The following is a 25,993-nucleotide window of genomic DNA, read 5'->3' as shown; positions in this document are numbered from 1 at the left end:
ATGTTATTTATATTTCTCACACTTAAAAACATTAGATGCATTTTTAACATGATCATATAGACAAAATTGCTCCTCATATTCAGAAGATAGGTATCTAGATATAAGTTTAAGATCTTCGATTACAGATAATAAAGATTTAAAATATGGTGGGTTTCTGCCAGCATTTTATATAAATAATTTGAGCTCATATTTTATTTTCTATGTATCTCCTAAAAAAAAATCTATAACTTTTATTAGCTTAGATATGTATTTTTTTCGCTTATCTTTATATTGCCTTAAATGGGTTACAATTGGATGACAAATCTGGTCATGTGTTTTTTTTTTTTTTGGTTCCCTTCATTAAATTAAAATTTAGTACTTAATAATACATAAAATTTACTATATATGCTTAAGTATGTATTCTCCCTTTGACTGCCTTGTGGCATTATAAGGTATTGATTTGAGTCCAGCTAAGGTGGTATAGTCTCGCTTTAACCAATGGCTAATCAATCCCATGGCGTAGCCAAAGGCTATAGCTAGACTATACAGCTATAGCCTTTGGCTACGCCATGGGATTGATTAGGCCATTGGTTAAAGCGAGACTATACCACCTTAGCTGGACTCATGTCAACATCTTATAATGCCAAAAGTCAATCAAAGGGAGGACAGACAGACATAATAGACACTGGCATCGGGTATATTACATAATCTATATAATATAACCGAGCTGTTAGTGTACGCCAGAGTCCCTGCCCCGTCCCTTTATATTTTGTATCCTATAAATTTCTGATTATGCAGATAATAATCAAATAGCTTTCATAACTTTACAATTACTTTTTTTGAGGTGCATTATGAAATAATAAATTAATAATCCTGCTCTTCGATAATATCAGCAAGAATAATATTAATAAATTACGAGTGTGATTCTGAAAAAAAAAGAAAAGTGAAACTAGTATGCATGTGTCTGTTATAGTATTTCTCATAAAAGATACAAAATAGTTTTTCGTATACTCTAGGACTAATCATCTCCTGAAAATTAGGGAATGATTAGTTATAGTAATATGTAGTAGTGTATATACTCTAGTAGTATTTAGACTACTATATTATAGTAGAGAGCAATACTTTATTTAACAATAAGCCATGCTGCCCAAATACATTAGGCTGTTCTAACACACAGCATACTAATCAATCTAATTTGATAGAATATACATATTAAGAATTCACAATATTCCTTTTTACTTTTGATTTTTGTTTTACATATAACTAATATTATAATTCATTGTTCTTTTTTGATAAGTAAGCCTTTATGTTACATTTGTTTTTGTTCCTCTGGGCTATTTTTATTTCCTTAACCGTATTAATTTTATTCTCTCCATTCCATTCCGAATTATCCCATACTTCTCTATTTTAGTGATCCATACTCAGTTATAAATATTCAATTTATTAGGGATTTTATTTAAAATTATGGACTCTTCAAATCTTAAAAAAATCAGTACATAAACATAAATAAAAAAACATAAAAGAAAAAGAAGTTATGAATGAATGAAAATGTAGAAGTAAATTAAAATAAAGTCGTTGTGGTAGCAGTAAAGTAAAAGAATAAATAAATTAGGTAAAACTTAAGAAATAAGTTAAAAATAAATATATAATATTAGTTTAACATAGTAGTAATAAATAAATAATATAGCTCATAAAAATCTAAATTTGACTATTACTTCCAAAGATGGAAACATGTTTTATCTCCATCTTCTTAATATGTCAGAGACACACATAACACTAATCATATAATTAATTTTAAATTTGTCCTAATGAACATAAAATAATAAATAGACCAAATTAACGAATTATCTACGCATGGTAATTAAGTGACCCATTCCGTCATTTAGGCATGTAGATCAAAATCAGTCATTCGTAAAATGATCTCAAATCGGATTTCAGAGTGCCTAGATTTGCCATCTTTGAATTATTAAGGATCTGAAGTTCAGGATCAATTGTTAGTAAATTTCTAAGGATTTATCAATTAATTATTCAATGCACTCTCAACCGATTAGCTTGTTTGTAGAGCAACGATTTACTCCTAATAATCCTCAGATCGTTTAATGTCAATTATCAATTGATAGGATCTTAAAATATCTCTAGCTGGACTCGGACATCTCATATATTCTTAATTAATTTTCTATGTTTGGATTTTGGGACAAGACGTTCATTTGATTAATTTAAATTGAATTGCGTTACATAAGTTCTGTTCTATTTTTTTTTTCATTTTAGATTCTAATTCTTTTTACTTTAGCTCACTGTCTAATTTACTGGACATATCCTTTGGGGCTCAGGTTGCATTCTCTCTGGCAGATAAATTATTCATTCTGAACGGCTCTAGTCTAGGGGAACCCTCCTGGGCCGCATCTAGCCCGTATAAAGTGGGTGTCTGATGCTTCAGTGGATGGGAAGATACACGATTAAAGATTATTAATTTGCTTTTCTAATGGTATATATTGTTTGTATATTTAGGAATTTATCGTCGTCATGTACTGTAACAAGCGCAGGATAGATCCGGGTCCGGTCAAATAGCACTCTGACTTAGAATTCTGTCAAAACAGCCCTGACGAAGCCCTGCAACGTTGGCTCATCAAAATAGTGGTTACTAGAGTTGTTTTTTTTTTTTACCGCACCCGGACCATATTCCATTTATTAATAATACACACGGCCAATCAGCTATCTTCCACTAGTTTTATTTATATTCATTGGATTTTTTGTTTGAAAACATAATGATATCTTTATAAAAATGGAAAATTGGAATTTTTAAATTAATTCGTTTCTAGGCTTTGTTGGACTTAAATAATTAAGGTTTTGATGATCCGCGACCATTAGGGTTAGATTACCAAGAGATAATTCTGGATAGTAAATTGCGCCGTCGGGCATCCATAATTGATGGGCAGTAGTATCAATTGGCCAAATATTTGCTTCCATCTTTGTCAGACTATATTGCTCAATCATCGGTACACGGCAGACAAGTACTTGTAATTCAGACGGAGAAGGAATTTATGATTGTCTTCATGAATCATAAATTCCTTCTCCGTTAAACATCATTATCATAAACTCCTTAACGATCATTGATTTTTATTGCTTGTACAATTTTTAATTAAATATTTAACTTAGGACACGTAATATTTCTTACTTTCAATTTCGTGACCAATAAAAAATGAAATAATATTAAAAAAAAAAGAAAAGGTAGCATTAGAATAAATTGTTGCCGTGAAGTTATTTATTACTCTATACCTTATTTTAGAAATCAATTTTTAATTCGAAGCTATAGGATAAAGTATTAACTACAAAGTTTATAGCGTTAACTTCTAACACAATTTTTATTCTAATAAAAGTTAATGATAATTTGGGTGACATAAAATATCGATCAGTTATTGAAAAAAAATCAACGGTACCAAGAAAAACCATAAGCTTAGGAACGCAATTAACATTGTATTTCATTATTATATGAGTAAATTTGAAGCCGCGAATGCAATTTTTCATGGCTCTTCTCTATTTATTTTTTATTACTAAAAATTTAAAAGTTATAAAAATCAATGGAATACAGTCATACAAGCAATGAGACAATTATAATTAAGAAAAAGAAAAAAATGTTATATAAATATAATAAATGTGTTGTACGATAATTCCAATGCCAATTTTATGTTAGGAAAGGCCATCTTCTTTCAAGATTAGCTAATCAATAGGGAATAAAGTTATAAAAATGAGTAGTATAAAATACAGTTTATTATGGAAGAATAAGTATCCATTTCGGTCTAGATATGAACATAAGGGATATTACGCTCGTTAAGGGTTATTTTATTTGTAATATACTGAGAAATTTCCAGGATTCCAAGAAAGACTTTAAATTTTAAAGTTCTGAGAGGAATTTAATGGTCTAAGACGAAGCTCCAAAGTTCAGAAAGTTTGATTATAGTTAAGATAAGGAAATGAGCGTTTTTTAAAAAATAAATTGAAAGTTGTAAGATGTGCTATTGTCATTTAAGAAAAAAATACTCAAATGTTAGGATTAAATAATAGATACGTCAAGTTAACTACCTCCAGTTTTTTATGATTGAGAAAAAATCTACAGGACTTAATTTAATCTTATCACGTGTCTATGATAATATTCATATAGCAATATCGGAGTATGTCCGATACATGCATTCCATTTTTTGTTATGTATTTCTTTAATGTTCACTATCTTTTGTAATTAAGTGAGTGATAATTTAGATTCATTAGTTCTGTTTTAATTTAAAAAATATTTAAGAAATGATTTATTAACACACATACTAATTTCTAGATAATTAAAAAGCATAAAATGTAATTGTGAATCATCTTATGAGAAAATACTTATAGATATAACATATATATTTTTAAGATTGCGGAAACTCAGCCGAAGAAAACGATCGATTACAATGCACTGACGCATGAATGGCCAACTTTTCAAAAGTTGTAAGTGCATATTTTACGGTTTCAAATAAACAATTATTAATATTCGACAGCATTCCGTAAATACTTATTTATTATTATTATTTTTCTTATCACTTATAATGTATATCAATATCTGTTGCTTTATAGTAAACATTTGTGTAGACCTAGATAAAGTATAATTAGTGTAAAGCAGATATTATGTAGATTAAAACTTAATAACAACGTACCAAGAATACAGAAAATTATATTCAGACTTTGTTATTCTTCTAATTGTAAATTATTGAAGAACCTATTTTAAAATGATAGACTTTTTATTTTTCGGTTTTGATTTTTGAGAGAATCGCGTTAGAATCATAGTTCGATTGATTACCTTATATTTTTATGTGGTGTTGTCATATATTCAGTTAGATGCCTCTAATAAGCACAACTTAAAATCACATTAGAATTCAAGATAGCCCAAAATTATCAGATATTTAGCCAATTTTCCTCCAAGATAAATGTATTACATTTCTTGTAATTCAAGGAAGCGTAGAATCCTCCACGAAAATCAATTAAGGAATGTTTGCAACTGCTTATTGTTTGTTTTATGCAAAATAGAATTGACAGATATAAATATTTTAAAAACATTCACCACCGTGCGTTTTTATTCCATTAAATTTCATAGTGTATCTGTATTACTGAATATATTATCATCTTTTAGTATCAGATATCTTTTTGGTAAAATATTATGACGTATCTATATGAAAATAAATCACTTACTCCAACTAAAGCTACTTAGTCGTAGGAATCAAGATCCAGTCACGCTAACGTTTCACGATTTGCGGAATATTACAATATTTTCAGACCGGCTTGTTGCTCTGAATGAAATATACAGAACACTTTTCATTATTCATCAAGGAACAAGTTGCCCTTATCGATTGCTTGTTGTGACCGCAGATATGGATTCGACAAAAATATTTTCTAGCCCATTTTATCCAACTATTGTATGTTCATCAAAAGCGACTTGACAGCTGCTTTCAAACGTATAAAAAAAATTAAAATGATCAATAAAATTAGAATTTTTTTTAAATAATAAGCGCATGAATTAATCTCTTTCCATTGGTATGGTTTGATAATAAAATTTCAATAAAAATAATAACTTATATAAGAAGATCGTCAGGCTTGCGGTCAAAAGAGAAACAAAAATAGTTTACAACTATTTATCTTCCGACTCAATTGATTTATTCTTTTCGTTAATTCAATTTTATTTTATATTGATACTATTTTACGTCTTCTTTCCTTTTATTTATATGTAATTTCTTATCACTTTATTTTTACATAATATTTATCCTAGTTTAAATTGCCTTATTGTATCTTCTTGTTGTAATATTCTCAGTTTTTTTTTGTATCTTTTTAGCCCTGATGAAGCCCTGCAAAGTGGGCCGAAACGTCGGAAAATAATTAGTTGTAAACTATTTTTGTTTCTCTTTTGACCGCAACCCTGACCATCTTATATATAAATTTTTACGGTCAACTATATATACATATAAAATATATAAAAATAATAACAGTTTAAATAAATTAAAACTTTATCCAATTTTAGTCTCAAAACAATTTATATTTCTCTATAAGTCCGACGTTTCGGCCAATTCGGCCATCCTCAAGGACAATCATAAATGCAATTTAAGAACCACATCGATTTTAAAAAACTTAGTGCTGGGAATTCTGCCCAGGTCAATAATTTCAGTCCACAATTACCATATTTTGTCAAATCTTCATAATAAATTAAAACTTTTAATCACAAATAATTTTCATTATTATAATTTGTCACCAAATATCATAAGATTATGATAAATTATAATAGTGAAAATTATTTGTGAATACAAGTTTTAATTTTTAATTTAATATGAAGAATTGACAAAATAGGGTAGTTGTGAACTTAAATTAATGACCTATGCAGAATATCCTGCATAAGGTTTTTTAAAATTGATGTGGTTCTGAAATTGTATTTAAGATTGTTCTTAAGGATGGCCAAATCGGCCGAAACGTCGGACTTATAAAGAAATATAAATTGTTTTGAGACTAAAATTGGATAAAATTTTATTTTATTTAAACAATAATAATCAGTCTCAAGAAAGTGTTAAGATTATATGTATAATAACAGTTAATAAAGAAATCATTTCTTTAATGCTTGAACAGGCATTTGTTCCAATTACTTGAACAATCTATTTGATAATTTACGTTGCTTGATAACCTGCCTGATAAGGTCTCACTGACATGTTTGTGGAACTGTAATGAAGGGAAGTACATTCTCCTGGTTTCAAAGCAGAGGTGGATTGTTGTTGACTAATAGTGGTGGTAAAGTATTTCCTTAAAACAGCTCATTAACTCGATTTTGCTATATAACGAACCGTTAGAATCGTGAAAATGATAAGGGACTTATTTTGAGAATCTTTTGTTGTAACGTGGGTAAATCCAAAAATAAAGCCTCTTATTTCTTTAGAAATGCAAAATTTTGCTTATTTTCTTTAACATCTAAAACACTTAAAGGTTGAACAGATGTCATTACAATGAATGTAGAACACTATCACGCTACACCCTTTCTTATTTGCACTCAATGGAAAAATTTGTTCGGAAGTTGATTCATCCTTGACGTGGAAGCGAAAAAAATTATTACGGATTTTCAAGAACAATATATTCAAAGCTGCAACATGTCTTAAAAAATTCATCGACCGAAGTGAAAAATATCCGGAAACACTGACGAATATTAAAAAATAAATAAAAGGTTTTGTCTTCGGAACTATTCTTTTATATAATATATAAATAATAGGTATTCATGAATTATACTAAAAAGGTATTCAGAAAAACCTAACATCAGGAGAATTGTTCGATACCCGACCATCATATGTTGAAATATCATGATTTGATTTATATTTGATTCGATTTCCTGATTATTTAAGTTAGAGAAATATCCTTGAATTATCTAGTTAGGTGCAATTCATCGTATGGTCATGTGTAAATGCGATAATTATATTTCTGTGGTTTTTAATGGATAGTAGTCAAAATCAGTACACATAGTTTTACAGAAAAATATTTATTAAAAAAGATTGAAGGGTGGTTCAGAAAACCCCAACATCCGTGCAATGGTTCGATACCCGACTAACATATGTTGAAATATCAAGTTTTTTAATCGATTTACTAATTATTTTAGCAGGATAAATTTACATTTTAAATATTACTCCATGATTTAATTGCTCATAACACCCATTGGATGGGCAGTCTTGGAGTGTACCTGTTTACGATACCTAGTATTGGCGGGGCGGGTTCGTATGCCGTCGGCAACCATCGGGGACGCTCGAGGCGCGACTTGACCCCAGTCGGCCACCAACCGCCGCCTTGTTCGCATGAGACCTCTGCGTACTCCGTAAGTGTCTGAGCTCTCTGGATGTTGTACTCGATGTTGTACCTGCACTACCCCCAAACCCTATATGTAACCTAAACTTATTTATATCCATCTTGTACCAGTCAAGGGTTCATCAATGTTGTTGGAGAGCTCTGATTCCTATTTGGAATAAAACAAATTTACATAAACTATTGTAAAGTTCCTTTTATTGTTTTAATCTATCTCAATTATCCATATCTACTAAAAGTTATGAAAGTGAAATCGTCGGTGTTATCCTAAAGGGCGAATTTAACAATTTTCAGAAAAGTATACTTTGTACTTTACCTCATCTGAATAATTGTTTTTGGATGTGAACCTATAATTTGTTTATATTTCTGAAAAACTGAAACATTCCTGGATGCGTTTTACATTTATGTACTAATTAGTATCAATAATTATTTCCGTAAAAAATACCTTAGAGACCCGTATAGAAAAATTACGGAAATACATTGTTAGATTCGTCCTTCTAACAGAACATTGTTGAAATATCGAAATATGTATTCTCAGTACAATCTTCACAATAAAAACGGCGTATTTATTCTTGTACCAGTGTCTTATATTTCATTAATTCCTTCTAGAAATATTTATTTAAATACTTTTGAAATTAGTTAACAGTTTTCTTTAAATTTCCTCTATTCAGTTAAAAAGAAATTAAAAATGTATACACATTATTTTACTTCAGAAATAACATTCGAAGTTTACTGAATAAAATTGTATTTACAAAAAAAATAATTATTACATCGAAAATTCTTTAAAAGTTTTAATTTTATTAAAACTTCAACAACTATCACGAGTTTCAAAAGAGAAAACATCGTAAAAAATCTGTAGTCCTCAAATTCCTGATCAATTGTGTAGTACAAGAAGTTTATGGTAAACAAACGCCTACACCACTTCAATGCATTAGGGCCAGAATGAGGAGCTTCCCCTATGGCTTAGGGGAGAGTGGGATTTGAAAACCGCAGCTGTACATTATCTATTTATCTAGTCGTATTTCCGAAGGGTATTGTCTATTATGTATTCGGATACAGGGCATTAAATTCCTATAGAGGGGGGCTGTATAGGCATTAACATTTTTATTGGGGCAGTTCTACACATTTTACAACCAAAATTTTCTTTCAAGTTCATACTTAAGTTTTTTTATTTCTATTTAGTGTTTATAGTTCACTAAATAGAAATAGAAAAATGTAAGAATAAACTTGTCAGAAAATTTTCGTTGGAAGTACTTTTTTTTTGTTCAGATAAAACAAAATTAAAAATATATGTATTTTTATTGTTTATTAATTACATTTTTTTCTTAATATATGATTCTCATTATTTTCGTATTTATATTTATATTTCACTTTTAGGAGAAAATGTCTTTCTAATTTATCGAAGGAAGGCAATTAAAAAAAAAGCAGGAAATGTATCGACTCATTAAATAATTTTACTAATGTAAAATATTATATATAATTTTATTTTGACAAAGTGGAAAAATCCATAGTTAAAATTTAGAGTCGTGATATATTACCGAGCAATAAGTAGAGAACTCCTGGCCTATAAAAAAAATAATATTTTTTCTTCAATTAATATTTTAAAGCATGTTTAGTTAAAGGAATTATGAACAACTGATAAAAATTAAAACAAAAACTATAAATTTACATAATATATAATAATTATATGATAATATAACATAGAGGTTTACTAAATGCCTAAATTATATATTTAACAGCTTTTTTTTTTTTAAAATTTAAAATACATTGAAATTAAACAGATTTTGAAATTAGGAATTCACAATACAAGAGCAGTGATTATATTTAAGAAATTAATTAATTTATATTAATTAATCAGTTTCTTTTTTATCGAAAGATACTTTTGTGTTAGTAGACTAAATAGGTTGGTGTTGGTCGGTTTGTCATGAAATATATACCCACTCGAGGCCGTGTAAGATTAATCGCATTGTTTTTGCGGTTAAGTGCATCTTCCAACCATTTTACGTGTTTACGACGTTTTTCGACATCAGGATAATAAAATTTCAATATTTTTTATAACTGAGAATTCCACTTTTTCAATAAATGTTGTAATTGAAAACTTTAATCGGTTGGAAATTTAATTTTCAAGATTTTGTGTGATATATGTTTTAGCCTCCCCTGAGAAAAATTAAAACTAAAAGAAAATCGTGCCATTATCTTAAGTTTTATTTATGAGAAAAAATTATATTAGTAAAATATAGATACATTTTCAACAAATATTGTATAATCGTGAATGCTAATATTTCGACAAATAAAGTTTCAGGGTGGTTAAATATATTGTCAATCCTTTCTATAAAAATAATTTGAACAAATCATCATTAAATTAAGTTTCTATAAATTTTGTTTGTATTGGTGTAAATTAAAAGTATTATTTTGGAATGATGGTTTTAGGCAACAATTCATCGTTAAAAAAAAAAAAAAGAAGTAATTTTCCTGTTATACTTTTAATATTTCACATCTTTTACTAAACTATTTCTCAAACATTTTTCACGATTACAATTAACTTTTGGTAAACTTTAATTTGTATGAGATATGATTGTAAGTGTTATTTAATTATTATTCATCATTTTCTACAATTTTTAATTTAACATTGTTTAAAAAAGTATATATTACCTGAATTGTTGAGTACTAATTTGAATGTGATAAATTTTCTTTTAATCATTATAGAAACTTTTTAGAAATAGTAAGTGGGATAAACTATAATTAAATTTTTGAGTTTGATATTAAAAAAATTAAATGCAACGCATTTCACTGTACATTTCTTGCTGAAATGATTATGAATATTTTTTAAATTCACCTGTTTATAGACTGACTATATAAATATTAAAATTATTCTAAAATGAATAATAATTAAGTGTACTTTTTTTTTTAAAATAAATTTTACAACATATATGTTTTAATTGTTTTTAGTTGTCAGTTTTGTAATTAAATGTTATGTTTCTTCCGATATATATATACTGGGAATTCAAATTTATGTTTGAATTCATGACACGGTAACATTAGTATATCAGCGCCAATCGGTGGTAAGATCGAAAAATAATTTATTTTTACATAACGACCTATGTATCTTGCCTAACATGTGGTAATTTAATTTACTATTTTTTTTATGATTTATTTAATAAATGCTTTCATATTTTGTTATAAAATTTTAAACTGTAAAAATTTAATATTTGTCAACGCAAATAATTACGTAAAACAAAATTATGTTGCTATTTTTCCAAAGTAACACCAAATTGTTTTCTGTATAAAGATATAATTACTTATTTTTATTCGTACTGTATCACGTACCAAATAAATACATAAATAACAAGAACCGAACATTATATATTCACTAATAAAATAAGACTAGATACTATTTACATTGTCTGTAATATTTGCTAACTTGTACGCTTCTTACATCGTCCATGTTTATATTTTGTTCTATATTCTGCCGCGTTTCCTATCTCGAGAATATTTTCAGTGAGAGAGAGAGAGAGAGAGAGAGAGAATTTTGTACGGTATATTAAAATTGCGATAAAGGGGCTATGGACAATATGGAATAGGAAATACTTTAGGTAACCGCAGCAGAGATGAGAGCGAACCGATATGAAAAGAACGTCTGCTGTAACTTTTTACTTCTATAGCCGAACAGGCATTTAGTGAAGCGAACCAGATTCCTATCGCTATCAATGCCAGGACGTGGAAATTATATTTAAAATGAATTCGAGCCATCGAAACAATCACATAAAAGGAAATGTGTTTTATAAATGAGCGTTTGAGTGCCTCCTGTTTTTATTCCCCATTCATTTTTGAAAAAGTGTGAATTTATGGTCTCAAGAGCCGGAAAATTTGTGGAAAATATGAAAATACGTATATATTTAGTGAAAATTCTATTTAAATAATAATATAACCATTTCCTTCCGTTGTTATAAAGAAACAGACTTTTTTTCCTCTATTGAAGCAAATGCAATCACACTAAGAGCTCTTTTCAAGCTCGTTTTGTTTCAATGAAAAATTGTTTTATAAAGCTTCTATGGCCCAGAAGACAAATAGCCATCAATATTTAATAATCGCTCTTTCAGAAAGAGTTTTGTTTTTCATTATCCATATGGGTACCTTTCTTTCTTTATAAATTTAACTATTATGTAGCTGAAACACTAAAGAAATAGTTTTCAACATGTTTTTTAAATTTTTTTTTATACCAATTGGAATTTCAAGAGGTAGATTAAATATGTATAAAATATATTTGTATGAGCGGCATTAACAAAAGTATAAAATAAATAAAAGTTTATTCTTTAGATGCTAATTTACCCATATATGATTTGAAACATATCTGTGTTACAATCACAATTACGATTAATTAAATTTGATTAAAATTTTTTATTGAACCTACCGTGTCATATGTGCAACTATAGTTATATGGTGCTTGTGGTCCGCAATTACAAACAATAGTCGAGGCAAAATAATGGCAATCACTAAGTAATTTTAATCTGATTGAAATGATTAAAATTTTACAGTTGTATAGCTTGTACAATACAATCGGAATCACTTTTTGCCCAACAATGATACACATGATGCGATTTTAAGAATAAAATATTAAAGATTAAACTAATAATAATAATAGACATGACAATGATAGCGTATATTAGCTTTTATACCGGATCTGAGAGCCAAAGATAAGTGGAAGGTTATTAACGGATACTTGTAAGAATTTTACGGGTTTACGACGAACATCCCAACCGCGCCCAAAATCTTTGTCGATTTTCGGATGAACAGTTTTATTTAGTCACAATCTGAAGGGACCCGTTTTCTGAGAGGATTCGTATGGAGTGCGATTTTTCTCCGTAGTCTGTCTCTCAATGCAGAACCCCACCCTACCATTTGGTCGAACAGTATAGGCTCGGATGGTTGGATATTTCAAGGTTCGGTCCAGTGGTGTAGTCGTAAATTTTCCAGTGTGGGAACGCTTTTGAGGATTGAATAGCATTGAGGGATCCAAAATGCTCCCAGTCCTTTACAAGGTGGTTTTTGAAGTGCTCACCGATTTTTGGCCTTAAGTCAGTGTGTATTTATTTGAAAGCTATTTAAAATAGAAGAAACTCATTCAGCCATTGTTTAGTTATAACTCGGAAAAAAACAACAACATTTTTGGAAAAAGCAGAGTGGGAACGCCGTTTCCGCCCTACTGGTTCGGTCGTAGATTAGTTCCTTATTCATCACAGGGAGAAGACATATGTAATTTAAGAAGGTTTATCCATGGTCCTTCCTCTATCCTCAATTATTGAAAATCCTAAATATTTAGAAAAATCTTCAATATGGTAAAAGCTGTTCTTCAATATTATCACACCTATGTCAGTTCTGGAGTACACCGTTCTATGCCTGCCCATTGTAATATGGAGATTAAAAATGTCTAACGATGGGAAAAAAAGGTATAAACTACCGTGTCTATTTTACAGTATACTTTAAAATACAATTGCATCACAGTTTAGTGAAGTTTTGAATAACATAGTTGTAACATGGTCTAGTTTTGTCAGTTTTTAATCAAAATTATTTCCTGTGACCGAATAGGTGAGACGAACAATGTTAAAACGAACTCTTGAATTATTTTTCAATGAGTTATCGGTATCCTACCACAACTACACAATTGGGAACGATGGTTCCCTAGAACATGAAGATGAATAATGAACCACCTCCATGCTTTGTTATTTCATTAGTTATTAATTTTTGAAGTACAGATAACCCTTTCAGTACATGATGGTGTTCATGATCTTTTATTCTAAAGTATAGATATTATTAATAACCTTCAGCTAAAATATTTGGAATAATTTTTAAAATACGTGTATAACTACTTTGAAAACTAATAATTATATGTTTGTTTCGTTCGTTTTGGTTTGCCATTTATAATAAAAAAATTATATTATGGCCATGATAAATTCGTTTGTTTCTATACAAATGTATGTGGGTTTTTTAAAAATTTTATTATTTTAAAGCACCAATCACTTATGGGTCATTATTGCCTTAATTTCCGAATTAACTAAGGCTATACTTGTAACTTATGACTTTTGGGCAGTACCCTTGTGCGGGGCCAAGGGTCCGGATTCATGGCTACGATTGTATTGAAAAGTTAAAACTCTTGCAATGTTGGAACCTGTGGTAAAGTTTGATTAAATTTTATGGTTGAGTTTGGAATGATCGAGAAACTCAAATTTATTATAGAAATTTTTTTGTTTTTTATAATCTTTCATTATAAAAATATATTAATTTCACTAATTATTTTATTTAAAAAAAATCTATGGTTGTTTAAAAATAAAGTAGGAACCGATTTGTATGTTCACCTGTGCCTTTAACAAACTGATAAATACATGATGATCTTTCTTCGGAGGGAAATAAAGCTCACAATCAGTGTGAATATTGCACGGAAGCCCCTTGATTATTAATGTGTGGTCAAATGGGTTCCATTAGGTATATATTGTATGAGTTGAAACACGCAGATACATCATTCTTCATTATTAATCATTTTACTTGTAAGTTTCTCTGTAAGTATGTATGTATATATACTCTTCTTTAGGTATAGAAACAGAAACGCATGCAAATATATTGAGATACTAAGGATATATGTCAATATTTTTGCTCAAATAGTCAATATAGTGACCAAATTCGATATTGACTCAATAATCTCCGTGTAGGAGAAATGAAAAAGTGATAAACCAAACATACGTCAGAGTTGTAGTGATGGGTTATCCGATGATTATATTTGCTGACTTTCTCTGCTTCACTGCCACTAGGAGAACTCAGTGATATAAGATTACGAAATATAATAAAATAGTATTTCAGTATTTTGAGCTCAAATTGTTTGAAAACACTCACGGGATATTACTGAGTAACTTGAGACATCGCATTGCAAAATAGGTTGTTGAGTTCTCTTAAAACATAGCCCAAGAAAAGGACAGATTTAATCAACTTAACTTTAGTTTTTTTTAGCACAAATCGTGAAAAAAGAATTATGAGATTTTAGTGAATAGCTATAGTAATCAAACTTGAAAATCAGTAAAGTCGTTTATTTGAACATGGTTGCAAACCTACTAATAGTACAAGAGCCGGGAAGAAAAAAAAGGCAGTTATCTCACCCCAATTTTTGTTACTTCAATAAAAACTATGTATAATTACTAGTCAAAATTGATGAGTCTGCCAAGTATAGGTAAGGGGATTAAAAAATGGCGGCTGTTTCAAAACCTTAAAAAAGCATTGATTTTTCATTCGGAGCTCTATATCTGAAAAACTACCAGCAACACTAGAAAATCTAACAGAACATTATTTAAAGAAGGATAAAATTTCTGAAATATTAGCCCTAAAAGAGCTATTTACGTCCAATAGTTCTCGAGATATAGCTTTTTAAAAAGCAAAATTTCTTAAAAATCGACTGAAATTAGTAGTTAGTTAATCTATTTTGAGAAATCTATATCAGGAACTATGTGACGTACTGATGTCTTTTAGCACTCAAATTAAAGCTAGTTTAATGGACTATAAAGAAATTTATGACCATTGCCTTCATAGGAATAGTAGTTTTCATGATATTTGCTAAAATAAATTGATTTATAGTTGTTCGGACAATAAGTTTGATTTATGATGAACTTCATTTCAGAAACCATTAGGCGTACAGATGTTTGCCAGGGTTCAAATTAAAGTTAGTTAAATTTACTATAAAATAGTTTATAACGTTTATCTTTGTAGGAGTGGTAGTTTTTAATAAAGTTTTAAATTTGGCAAAATCAACTCACAAAATAATAATTTATAGTTGTTCGTATAAAATGTTGAATTTTTGAAAAAATATATCTCTAGATCCACAAGACGCACATATGTCTGCCAACACTCAAAATAAAGGAAATTTAACTTACTATAAAGTAGTTTATGACACTTATCTTCGTAGGGGTAGTAGTTTTTATGATTCACATATGAATATAATTTTGGCAAATGAAAATTTGTACTAACAACTATAAATCAATTTATTTTAGCACATATCATGTAAACTATTACTCCTACGAAGATAAACATCATCAACTACTTTATAGCTCATTAAACTAGCTTTTATGTGAGTGCTAATAGACATTTGTACGTCAAATGGTTTTTTAGATATAGATTTTTCAAAATAAGTTCACTAACTACTGATCTTTTAGTACGTCCCATACAACATTTTTATGAAATGTTGCTTTTTAAAAACCTATATCTCAAAAACTATTTAATGTAAATAACTCTATTAGGGCTCATATTTTAGTATGTTTGCTCTTTTTTAAATGACGTTCTCTTAGGTTTTCTTGTGTTGTTCCTACTTTTTAAGATATAGAGCTCCGAATGAAAATTAATTTTTTTTATTACTTTGAAACACCCGCCATTTTTTATTCTCCCTACCTATACTTGGCAGACTCATCAATTTGGACTATTAATTTACATAGTTTTCATTAAAGTAATCTGAAATTGGGATGAGGTCTGCCTTTTTCTTTTCTTGGGCTCTTGTACCTGCTCATTATAGGTTTTGTGGCACCCTTTAACACATAACCTTTCTTTTGAATTCGCCGGTTTGGGTAAAATGTTAGTCATTTTTGTTTTATTGTTTTATCAAATTAACAAATAACGAAAAATATTGCTTAGATCTCAAGCCTTGGTTTACCATTGGAGATATTATAACTAGAGACGGTGTAAAAAGAAAATCATTAACAAGATATAAGATATAACTAATATTTTAACTGACTCATATTTTATACATTAATGGATCATGTAAATTGTTTGGATTGGAGCAATCGGTTGTAACCCACTGCTGTGAGCACCCGTATAACAGGGTAGGGCGATAAATAAATAATAAACATTAATCGATATTTTGAGCTCGACACGTTTTCGTTTTATCTGTCACAGTTTTTGGTGGTATGTACGAGAAATATTACTTTTTCTGGGATAACATTGTAATTATAGTATCATAATAATAATTATACAAAAATGAATTAATACATAATAGTAATCCCTCATTTAATTTTCTACACAATTAGAATATTGATTTGAATTATATTTAAATGTTGAATATGTTAGTTCGGAAAAAAGGCCTAATAAACATCACGAAAAAGTGTTATAATATTGAAGGACGTACGCTGACTAGTTCGGAGTTTGAAACTTTGGCACAAGTGTTGTTCATCGTCCAACTAAAAGTGCTGCTGTAGTAAATCAGCTTCTGTACACTTAGCTCCCTTGTAATGAGGGAAGGTGGGGTCGGTCATTAGCCCTATAGAACAACTGGGCCGATTTTTTCGAAACTTCTTATAGTTGTTTCTTAAAACTTTTCCTCAGGAGCAAATCAGGCCTGCTTCATTTGTGGAGGGTAATTAGCAATTAAGTAGGATTCTTAGTGAACCTGTTTTTTGAAAAATTGGTCGAATAAAAATATTGTATGTGAGATTTACTTTGACCGCATGTTTTTTTGAGTAAAATTGTAGTGTTTTAGCACCAGTTTTTTAAGACGGCCAATTTTGATCATATAAGGATGATACACGTGTCACTAAATTTTGCCAAAGTATTTAGTCAGAATGGAAAAGATAGGCTCGATAAAATTCGGTAAGCATTCTGTGAGAAATAATTAATTTTAGAATTAATCCCCCCGTCTTGAATTGTGCCGTTGTTTTCCGGGAAAGGCATGTAGGACGATTACAGAAGGACGATTGGAGCTGCAAATATATATTTATTTCTGTGTGCTCTGAAGACCTTGTAGAAATTTGGCCCCCAAACCACCTTTTCTACGCTTGCTGTCTTGGACTATGCTTTCCAGTTTTCTCCATGTAGCTTTTTCGCATCTTTGTCGATTCTGTCTATCCATTTGGTTCTTGGCCTTCCACATGATCTCTTGCCTACTATAGTAGCCTTCAGTATTGTGGATAGGTGTCCTGATGGATTGCTTCTACCCATCCATGACTCCACATCTTAACCTCGCAGCCTTCTTATTATGAGATATTGACTGACCAATCTCTGCAAGCAGTTCACTGTTTGTTCTTTCCCTCTATGTGTTAATACTCTGATCCCAGATCGCTCTTGTAATTGTATAGAGCTCAGGTCTCGCTACCGTACATCGCTGGCTTTATCATTTCATTGTATTCACTTAGTTTCAGATTTTTATAGATTTCTCGGGATTTAAGTATTCTTGACAGAGAGAAGAAGCCTCTGTTTGCGCACGTTATACGTTAGTATCTCTCAGTCTGTTGGTCATTTATTGATGTTATTGTGGAGCCGAGGTATTTTAAACTGTATACTTTCGGAAACGATTTTCCATCCTCGCAGACCATGTCGCTATGGTGGATTTTTCGGTTTACAATCATATATTTTGTTTTATCTTGATTTACTCACAAGCCGATTTCCTTTGCTTCTCTTAATAGAGTCATTGCGAGTCTTTCCATGTCATCTTGCTTGCTTCCCAGGACCTTGATGTCGTCCGCATTTATGTTTCATTCCGAGGTTGAACAGCATTGGTGAGAGTTCACCTCCTTATTTCAGACTTGTTCTGACTTAATTCAGATACATCTCTTTTCATCAGGAATCTGTATTTAGGATAATTCGTACAAGATTTTTTCAGTCTTACCAACTCCCCGGGGGTTCCCATCTCAGTCTTAATCTTCCAAAGACAGTTTTTGTCTTCAGAATCATAGCAGAAAATATTATTTATATATTTTATTTTAGTAAATAAACGTTGATTTCATAAAAACCAAGATTTTATTTTTTTTTATAAATGTTTCGATACCTGAAAAATTACTTTGTGATATAATCAACAAATTGATTCTTTGAATTAATGCTGATAACAAAAATTTCCATCCCAATAAACACACTTTTTTTGAAATGAAATCGTTACTGTTAATCTGTTCACTTTTATAATAAAAACTATATTAGTATTTTTAGGTTTTGTATTATTGCATGAGATGAAAAAGTCATTTATTATAATTTATATGTTTTTTTCTATGTTGTAGTGAATATTTATGGAAATAATCTATGGATTATCTTACCATTCATACATAATTGTTAATAAAAAATTCTAAATCTAGAGTAGGTAATAAATTAATAGTCATTAAAATACAAATTATTTAATCAGAAGTAGTTAACAAAAGAAATAGGTACTTTAAAAACCATAAGTATATTTCTTGAAAATTTTAAACATTTTTAGTGAATGTACTTAATAAACATTATTGTTCAATTATTTTTACTAAATTCAGAATTTTTATTAAATATCTAAACAATATTATTTTTACCTTTTTACTAAAACTAAAACGAGTCGATCAAATCACTTACTTTTTCTAGTGAAATCACTTCACAGTTATCAAATCAAACCAGCATCATGTGTTAGAGGAAACGAAGCCGGGACTTCTATGTTGAACTTAACCTGGATCTAATGTTCGTTAGAACAAAACATTTGTGTGTCCTTTTTCGTTTAGAATGTGTGATGTAATATCTTTATATATATTTTATTGCAGAGAATTAATACAATTGGCCACGAAGATTGTAAGAAAGTGTTGGATTTTTTCCTTGAAATTATATAATGAATATATAAGAATTTAAAGAATAATTATAAAAAATTTAATTTTTTAACGAAAATTTTTGAAACAAGGAATCATCACACAACAAAATACATTTATTGATATTTTCCCAATACGTAAGCAAGAGAAAGAGGAATTCCGAGTTATTTTCCAGTGCCTTGGGCAATCATTAGTTGTATCAGATATTGTTGTTTGACGATTCACTTAACACTTAAATGCATTTTCATTAGCTATCGGACAGTTTGGAAAAAAATATGCTGGCTAGAGATTGGAGTAGATTTAATTGATATAATGAATTAAAAAAAAAAATCTGATGCTTCAGGAAACAGAAAGCACTGGATTACGGGGGGTCGATGTTACCCGATAATCCTTTTGCAGGTGAGCGGAGGGTTCTATTCGAAAGGGCCGATCAAGTTCATCCTGGCCTGCTTGGCACTTTTAATTCTGACCCTTCACCTGATCTGGTTTGACAAATTGAACCTCTTAAGGCAAGGTTGGGTAGATTCAGTGCCGTCGATGTGAAATTCAATTTTATTGTGTGATCCGTTCTCTTTTTTTCTAAAACCAGTTTGTGAGTTATTGTCAGAGTTTTGAGTTCGAGAAATATAAAAGTACTCGAAACAAGCTGAAAGTTGAACTAGGGATATTCTCTTGAGCACTTTATTAATATATTGAGAAATTTATTAACCATCCGAAAGGTCACCATTTTATTTTTTTTAAAAAGTAGAGAAAGAAGAAAGAAGCTACGATAGGATCGTGCTATTAGGTAATACACAACGTTTTATATAAATGAATTTATTAAGAAAAATATATAAAAACATAATTTAATTTTTTTTTAAATTGAGAACAAATCAAAACTAGTTATTATTTTATAAATTCTTCAATCTAACGTGATTTGACCATTATACTCTTCCCTCTTGCATATTAATGAAGGATTATCATCATACCACTATGCCCCTTCCCAAAAATATTCCTTATTTTCAATGGAGGGTATGAAAAAAAAACTAGAAATATAACGACATGGTATCTCTTGTTTGTCCAATAATCATTATTGGATAATAATAAGCCTATATTATAAGGCTAATAAAAGCCTGTATTATAAACAACATGGTATGTTCATTAGATTTCACGTCAGATTTAACGGAACAATTTACACATTGATTAAGTATTTTATAGTTGTGGAAAAAAGATTAATTAATCGTCTAACGGTTTCTTCAATGAAAAATTAATGTTGGAAGTGTAGGCAATAACTGGTTCACTTCCTTGGGCTGCTAGATTTTATCACCACTAAAGCTATAGCTCATAATAAAAGAAAATATGATTTTTAGTAGTCAATTTTATGTTCGATTACTTACGATATGGATGAAACTTATACGTAATGTTTTCCGGTAAGCCATTTGATATGCCCATTTTCTGGTGTTTTATAAGAAGTCCTGAACCTCCAAATAATGATATAGCTAATTTTAAGTAACGAATAATTTAATTCAAATCGAAGTAGTAATATCTTTTATTCATAAATCAATGGCGTTTTATAAAATAAATCAATTTTGACAAATACCCTAACTTCGGAAAAATAAATTTTCAATGTACTCCAATGATATTATCTTCAGAGTGGGCCATTCCTTGGAAAATATCATCAAATAAAATAGGTTTTTTGGGAAAGAAAAGAGGAAAACACATGAAGGCACTCGGGAAGATATTGATCCTAAATTGTTTCCTTTATCTTTTATTATGAATATCAGCTGAAAGGTTGCCAAATGCTATTGACTCTAAAAGGGGTAACGGACCTCCCAATAAGTAGTTGTTAGAATATAAAATAAACAAAAAATCTTGCTGTTATAGATTTTTACGAGAACAAATTGATTATATCTTTTATTAATCCTTCTTTAGCTTTTATTTTGTAGTTATTTACTTATAAACTCTATATCCAATTGATATAGGTAGTTTTTTTTTTTTTTTACTTTTGATATTTTCAACACCTAGGTAGGTTGTTGATAAATTTAATTTTGATATATAGTTTTTTTCTCTAATAGCGATCCCAAGATTCTATTATTTGTTAGAACCAATCGGAACAACAGTAAGTTCATCTTCAGAAAAAATCAAAGTGGTTTCATTGAAGATTGACGAGAACACAGAATAGCGCAAAGATCATCAAAGTTATTTTAAAATAGGAAAAACGATTGCGTGGTTAGGTTCCTTGACGTTGTAGAAGCTTTGGACTACGTTGGTCACGAACGCTATGTTAGTTCTCTTCAGCCAAGAGGGGTTTTACCCAAGTTTAAAAACGTGATTGCTGCTCTCTTGAATACCAACAGAAGGGTGTAGAAACCCACTCATCAAGCGGGATAAATCAATGTGCTGCTAGGAGTTCCACAGGGTGGGACTTTGTCGCCTGCGCTATTCAATCTGGCCATTGATCATTTATACTGCGAGCTCTGTGATCAAGATTTCTCAAAGCAATTTGGTAATAACCAGTAACTTAGTTATAACTAAGAGACAAATCGTGTTGCAATCCACAACGCTGTTCCTTGAGAATATACCAGCAAGAACACCTCTACTTGTCACGTGTACTTTTTAAAAATTTAATGGTGGTTTTTGAAATAATTATTTCTTCATTTTTAATATTCATAAATGTTGGCTTCAGGCTAAGCTGATTGGACAGAACTGCTAAGTTACATTATGCCCATCTTTATCATGCTGTAAATTAGATTAATGAAACTATCATTCATTATATTCTGACACAATTACTACAAGGTTCAAACCATACAAGTTTGTTTTGTTTTTTGCAATTGTTGGAACAAACCTTTTTATGGTCTGTTAGGGCAGATCCCCTCTTTCCTTCCCTTCCTTCCTCCTAAGCTCTGTTGATGATTGGAAGGTACTTTTGAAGGTTCCAACCCTTCAAGATAGATCAAAGCGTCCTGAAGATCGGACAGTACAGTACTTTCTTTCCAAACTGGTCTCCCGTTGTTGAAGGTTTGGGGAGCCAACCTTTCATTTGGGAAACTCGTTCTCTATATTCTCTATCTTATTAGTTTCGAATTTTTCTTCCAGGAAGCCCAATAAAGTTGGACAATAAACGGAACTGTCTAGGGTGGGTGGTAAAAGAAATAATAATAATAATTTATTTATTTGTTTATGGGGCAACCCCCTTACAAATAGAATTAGCCTGTGAAATACATGAAATAGATAATCAATTGTAGTAATTTTACAAAAATGATGAGTTAAAGATCATTTATATAAACTATTAACAAACAATATACCCAAGCTGGGCTATCCACATTCGTTAGAATAAAACAGTAAACTAAAAGAGGTCCCTTCATGTTTAATAATATTAAAAAACAAAAGAGAAAACAAAATAAAAATTATACCTCCTATTGGGACGATAGGTGTCCGGCTCTAAGTAAAAGGTTTTGGGATACATATGTAAAAATCAGTTTAAGATCCGATTGTGAGGATGTAGAGAAAAATTCATACAACTGGTTTTGGTTAATATTGCTTAGTTTCGGCATGTATCGGATTCGGTTCTCATGATACGCGGGGCAATTTGTCAAAAAATGGAAACAACCCTCCAGGGCTGTTCCATCACAAGCTGGACAAAGCTTCTGTGGGTCCAAAGTATATTTGTGTGAACCGACGCTTTGAGTGATTGCATATTTACCGGAAAGTCGTAGTTGGCCAATTATTCTTAAGTGAGTTATAGGGCAACTTATTTTTAAGTAACTTTGAGGAGCATCCGTTTTAATAAAGATCTTACCGTACCACGGGTTCTAGGTCGATTCTCGTAATAACAAGAGGTCTTTATCCTTGACAAATTCCCTGGTAAAAGGAATATATATCAGATAAATCATCACGAGAAAGAGCATTCTTTTGACTAAACATCTGGTCTAACTTGAAAACGGCAAAATAGAGAGCTACCTCTTCACTGACATAAACCCTCCAATCATCACTGTACAAAAACAGAACATTCATTGTCAAAAAACAAAAACATTTAGAGACAAGTCAAATTACCTGTTATAATATTTGAATGGAACTTACTTTTCTAGAGCATTGCCGTTCTTATTATTTATTTTAATAGTCAACCATTTCAATCATTAAACAATATAGTGTGTGTGCTTGTGTGTTAAAAGTACTAGTGGTATTAATTCTAATTACTTTAGTCATTAGCTAAGTGATTTATGTTCAAAGCGGTGCATATTCTTATTTCATACAGATCAGAATGCAGTTCGAACCTTTACTAATTTGCTATACCACATTTATGTATTATATTTTATGCCCGTCAACACAATAAAGTCAATATACAAAATTTTACTGTTGTATCATTATTCTTTCGAATCAATGATATGAGCCTTCTATTTTGAAACTAGTGTTAAGTCTATTTATGACCGAATCGAAATATTGAAGCTTTTAATTTAATTTAGAAATATGTTTCTGGTTTATGATGTTTGGGGTTTCTATGGATGTCAAATTTATCTTATGAATTAGTACAGCTAAAATTATTAAAGGTGTATGTTTTTTATGGCTATGCATCGACTATGGCCATTTATAAAATCAACGAAATGAAATTTTCGTTCATATGGAATGCACGAGTCCAAAGTAAAAGTGAATTCCCTTGGAATGGAAATACGCTATATACACTTTTTGTTACAAAATTAAGAAAATATTCAACTTTTATTCTTTGTTAAATAATTTTTACATTAAAATTAATTTAATTTTATTAATTATTATTAGGTTTTCTGGAATGTGTGTTTTCGTTAGGAATTTATGATAATTATAGTGTGGAAGTACTATGTGTAATGCAATAAATCCATTAAGTCCATATGTTTTATGTTTGCAAATGGTCCCGTTTTTTATATAGCTGTGCTAACATATTATTTTTTTGGTATTTCCCGTTATGGTGGTAAATCTAATGTTTTGAAAGATGCATCTTCATTCGTTTCAGTTTCATATAGTTTTTTGTTTATTTTCACTTTTCACTTAGATTGTTTTTTCTTCAGATAATTTCATATATTAATTTTTTTTTTTTTGAAATTTTATTTCTTATAACAAGTTGCTTAATATTCTAAGGGCGTATTAGAAGACAGGTATGAAACCGTTAGTAAAAGGAAAATTTTAAATAAAATTGTTTAGACGTAATTTTAACACATTGATAATTCAACAGCTACTCTAATAATTAAGCATAGCACTGTGATGTCATTAGATTTTTAATATCTTTATTGAAATTTACAACTGTATATTATATAATACATTCAGTAAATTTGATCTTAGTATTATATTTGATTACACAATATTTCTCTTATTCATTTTAAAGTTTTACAATTGGGCTTATACCACCTTCAAAATAAACTTTTTCATCACTGCACTAACTAGCAAATATTCGTGTTAAAAATCTTATTCATTTTAAATATTTTAGTTAAAATTTGCTTCAGGATGAAAAAAACAAACAGGTAAATATGTAACTATTAACTTAGCTAACTAGTTTTTTTTTTTTTTGGAAATTTTCTAATGCCAGTTTTAAAATAAACAGCTCATGTAACAAATAAATATAATATAAGGTTCACAATATTTTTTTTGTTTAGAACTCAAAGGAATATTTTTGGAAGTGGCTCAAACATCATATTGCTCAGAAGCTTATAAGTAGCAGTTTAAAATGAAATTTAACTGTAATGGGACCTTGTCGAGTTCCTTCGGCAAAAACTGGAAGGGAAATTAATAATGAATCCTTGCTGTAATCCAGCTGGAGCACTCAGAAACCCTCTTGGGAAATGGGTTCCGACGTTTTAAATCTGGGGACGATTAGCTGCTTCAGAGATTCCGTCTCTCAAGGAATCTTCAAACATTTTTGATAGGATATTGCTAAAATATGTAGGTTCATTTGTAGGAATGTGTTGTAATAAACACAGGTATATATTATAAGGAAATATTAAAAATTGTTTTGTTGTTGGGTTCAACACCTAAGTACAGGTAATACAGTATGGATATACTTTTATGCATATTAATACATAAAACAAAAACATATTGTGTAGCAAGCTTTTGCACAATTATATACATTTGAAAATAACTTCTGGTCAGAACGTCTTAAATGTGTTTTATAAACAAGTTTAATAGATTTTTAATTTTTCAATCTATCATTTAAAGCACATTCTATAACTGCTAGATTATTAGTATTAATATTAGTTTATTTAACACTAAATATTAATAGTTCATTATTTGTTTAATTACCTAAATTTGACCTCTGTTGAGTCCTTCTGTTCATGTTTGGCTATTTTAATCGGTCATTTTACTGACATTTATAAGTTTTGGGGTTCACTTAACCTCACACAGCTCCATTTAAGGCCAATGCGGCAGTTCCCTTTTCACTGAATTGGATTCAAACACTTGGATCCAAAGACAGAGACAAAGCGGTCTTGATTATGGCTCTTCAGGGTCACCAGGCGGACTGGTAGCTGTACTTCCTTCCTCCAAGCGGATCTCCCGAGGACTAAACCTTTCGATAGTAGGCTTCATGGAAAACCATATTGCGATTTCCTTTCCTTCGGGAAAGGGGTCGATGCCTAATCTTGAAGATTTTAGTATCTTTAAAAATATAATCA

At 30.0% G+C, this 25,993-nt stretch overlaps 1 protein-coding gene across 2 annotated transcripts in view; it reads left to right on the top strand.

Moving 5' to 3' along the window:
- The first annotated feature begins 7,752 nt into the window (after positions 1-7,752).
- unc-13-4A (BAI1 associated protein 3) overlaps positions 7,753-25,993 on the top strand; it is a 413,601-nt gene continuing 395,360 nt past the window's right edge. For both annotated transcript variants that reach the window (XM_067046009.1, XM_067046008.1), the window contains exon 1: positions 7,753-7,837. The gene's annotated coding sequence lies outside the window, so the exon portion shown is untranslated. The remainder of the gene's footprint in view (positions 7,838-25,993) is intronic.

This window comes from Halyomorpha halys, unplaced genomic scaffold, assembly GCF_000696795.3.
Source record: "Halyomorpha halys isolate HHAL.00 unplaced genomic scaffold, Hhal_1.1 Scaffold522.1, whole genome shotgun sequence".
Taxonomy (NCBI): Eukaryota; Metazoa; Arthropoda; class Insecta; order Hemiptera; family Pentatomidae; genus Halyomorpha; species Halyomorpha halys.
The sequence above is the reverse complement of the archived record's forward strand: the minus strand, read 5'-3'. Positions and strand labels throughout refer to the sequence as shown.